This window comes from Theropithecus gelada, chromosome 9 (assembly GCF_003255815.1).
Source record: "Theropithecus gelada isolate Dixy chromosome 9, Tgel_1.0, whole genome shotgun sequence".
Lineage (NCBI taxonomy): Eukaryota > Metazoa > Chordata > Mammalia > Primates > Cercopithecidae > Theropithecus > Theropithecus gelada.
Window position 1 is genome coordinate 105,102,507 of NC_037677.1, and position 3,925 is coordinate 105,106,431.

Sequence of the window (3,925 nt, forward strand, 5' to 3'; positions counted from 1 at the left end):
GCAGGGAGATTCCACATTGCTGCTGGGGGGACCCAGAGCCTTTTTGAACACTTCTGAGATTTTGAAGACAATAAAGTAAATTTAAAAAGAACAAAAAGAAAAGGACAGGAAGAGAACAGAAGAAAGGAGTCCAGAAATATGCAAGACTTTATTCAGTCAACCGTCAGTAATTGAGATGCCATAAAAGGGAAATTAAAAAGAAAGGCCGACATGAAAGTATGTCCAGGCTCTGCAAAAACTAATTGGTAACCGTGCACAAGCTAAATACCTTCCTTGGGCCTCAATATTCAAAACACATTTCTACGGTGACTAGATGTTTTCTAAAATCTCTTGAAGCTCTGAATTTTTAAAGCTTTGGATCCAATCATAAGCAAAGCTTAATGATGTCCATGATTTTACTAAATATAACACACAAATATATTTCATCAAATATGTATCAAATAAAAATAGTGTGGGACTGCAAGGAATATGTGTTCTCCAGCCAACTTCAATTACATACTATTTTTATATAGGAAAGAGTTCAACACACTACTGAAGATAAGTTGGCGACTGGAGGCTGTCCCAGGGCAACCATTGGGTCCACAAGCTGAAGATGGCAGGGTCTCAGGAGGGAAGAAGCCTGGGTCACTGAATCCACCCAAAGGAGAGTCACCTCCATCCAGAAACACTTACATGAATAAGGACAAAGTGGCTTCACTGAAAATGTAAGACTTGGCCAGTTCCACCTGGTTTCTTGTGTGTTCTCACAGCTGAAATCTAGATCTTTCCTAAAACATCATTGCTTGGACCCTTTAGTCCTGTCCCTACCTCCCTGCCTGCATTGATCAAACACAAAGGGGACATGGAGCCTGTATAAGATGGAGATCCCTGTGTCCTGTGCAGACAAGGTCAGACTTCCCTGAGGCAGAAGAAAACTTTAGATCAGGAGAATGAACCTCAACCAGGGATGCCCTCTACTGAAGTGGACCCCACTGCTCTGCCCTGGCATGCTCATGTGCAGGGCAAGGCTGAGGCATGGCAGTGCTCTGGTCTTCTAGGTTTGCTGCAGGGCTAGGTGCAGCCTAGAGTAGCCTGAGCTTCAGACTGATCTCTGGTTGTACTCAGCCCTTTCTGCTTCCCCAAATGTTCTATATCACTTGCTATTAATAGTTGTACACTGAATAGAGCAAAGTTAGACAGAATTGTTTTATTGAACAGGGCTGGCCACACTCCCCCTGGCCCAGCTGATGATCTATCCTGGTGGCCAGGAACATGTCTACATTAGAAATGGACCATGCCACAGGGCTTTGTGTAGTATGGTCAACGTGAACTACAGGACACTGGCATTCAAAGGCAGAACTCCCTGCTCTTTCAACCAGGGAAGGGTGACTGAGTGAAAAAAAAAAAAAAAAAAAAAAAAGGTTCTTCAAACTACTCCTGGAGCGTCTCTGGTATTCTGATGGTGACATCTGATTGTTTGACACAAATTCCAGGTCTCTTTGGGTTTCCCTGGGAGATCCTGGTAAGAACTGCTATGGTTTTTATAATAAAGAGCTGACATATGTTAAGAAGGGGGAACGAGCTAGCCAAGATGTTTTCTGCCAAGGTTGAAGTACATTAAAATCAAGGAGAAGATTGGGCTAGTTACATAAGTCTTTGGAGCCATAAAGCCTTCCACCTGTGGCAGAAGCCAGTCCTCTGAAGTTACAAACTGAAGGACGGGGAGGAGGAGGAGTGAAAAGGAGAGGGGGCAGAAAAGGGAGAGGGGAAGGGAAGACAGGAATGGGCTGGGGGAGGGATCTTGTTCAAGCAATTGTGAATCTGGCCCATTGGGTCTTTCCCTGTGTCTCATATTTGTCTGAGGCACCATTCCCTTCATATTCATCAATTGACAACTAATATAATCCACTCTTCTCTCCATGATTGAAACACAGGACAAAAGATTTTTCTATTGTAATGTCTGTTTATATGTGTGTGTCTATGTATCTCTACACACACATATATATTATCATGGGAATAAAGATTGAACACAACATTTTCTTCCTCTCCCATTCCCACTCCTTCCCTCCCTCCCTCCCCGTCATATGAATAATCAGAGGGCTCATTGTAGTACAATTCAATATACAATAAAAACTCATTTTTCAAGTCAGAGGAACTAGATGTAGGAGAGTTATCAAAAGCAGTCTCACTGGGCTTAACCCCTCCCTCACCCACACAGATGAAGAAAATGAGACTGAGAAGGCAAATGGTTTGCAAGGACCATGGTAAGTCAACAACAGCTGTTCCTGATCTCTGAATATCCTAGCCCTGCAATCACCCTCTTCCTCTTAGGAAGTCTGGAACCCCAATGAAAGGTGTCAGGGAATGAAACTGACACCTTTCCCCACATCAGCACCACCATCTGAACCATATGCCTCCTCATGAACAGATTTCAGTTATGTTAAAAATAATTTTCAAAAAATGCTTGTTGGATTCTTCTTTGACTTTGTTCCTTTCATTGGTCTTGCAGGATCCATTCTCGATCTTTGGAGCATAATAAACTCTGACTTGATGACAACATTGACCACAGGGATTATGTGATCCTTTAAAAAATTCCCTGCCAACTTTTATCATGTAATTCTGAAACAGGAAGCAAATGATGATCACTTTTTCTGGTTTTAGCGAGGGTTCATTCGTTCATTCTAGCAGACAAAAATCAAAGCCTGCAAAATGACCTTTTAGGCAAGCGAGTCTGTACCCTGAGGAGGGGGCAGATGAGTGCACGAAGTATATAATGACAATCCTATTACCAGCAAGTGAAAGTTAATAGAGACGGTGGTGTTGCAGGTTGAAGATGCTAAAAGCAGGTGCTAAGATGGAATTGGGCTTGATTGGGCTTGAATAATATGTTTTAGGAATCAACACCTGTGAAGGGGATGTTTTGAAAGCTGGTTAAAGCAGAAAGAAAATCTGAATAGTGATTCAGGCTTCACAAACACTCTGTCACCCCAAAGAGAACTCTAAGTGTATAGGGCCTATTTGAGTTTCCCCACAGAAATCTTTGCTATCCCCAGCAAGATCAAGCAGTCAGTATGGGTCATTGTGAAAAAGCATGCAGCTCACTACAGCTGAGGCAGACCATGAAGGAGGCAGCAGCTCTAGACTGTCAGTAACAGAGTTTCTAGTGACCAAGCAACATGTTCTTCCCAGAAGAAGGATTTGAAGCATCTCCCACAGCAGTTTTAAGGAAGGGGCAATTACACATCCAGAAATAAAACCAGGGCACCAGAGAGGGGAGGAAGTTGAAGACAAAGATGGGACAGTGAGGGAGGAGAAAAGTAAATGTGGTTTTGAATTCAAGAGTTAGGAAAAAGTACACAGTCTGGAAGGATAGTTTTCCTACTCAATACCAAATATTTTGTTGTTAATACTGCAAGTCTAAGTGTAAGGTGTCTTCTCTTAGATGCTGTGCAGAGATTTTGGTATTTTCGCTAAAGTATTTCCACACCTGTGCCTCATTTTTCTTACCACGTTCCCCTGTCGTGAACCCACTTTCTTATGATTTCCCTTTGAGAGGGTACATGACATGGAGAGAGAAGTGCCTTGATTTGCCCGAGTCTCTAAATGAGTTGGTGAGAAACCTGGGCTTTAACCCAGACCTCTTGAGTCCACATACTGAGAGTTTTAACTGAATCATGATATATTAGTCAGGGTTCTCTTAGAGGGACATAATAGGATATACATATATATATAAAGGGGAGTTTATTAAGTATTAACTTACACGATCACAAGGTCCCAAAATAGGCCGTCTGTAAGCTGAGGAGCAAGAAGAGCCAGTCTGAGTCCCAGAACTGAAGAACTTGGAGTCTGATGTTCGAGGGCAGGAAGCATCCAGCATAGGAGAACCGATGTAGGCTGGGAAGCTAGGCTTGCCTCATTGCTTCACGTTTTTCTGCCTGCTTTATAT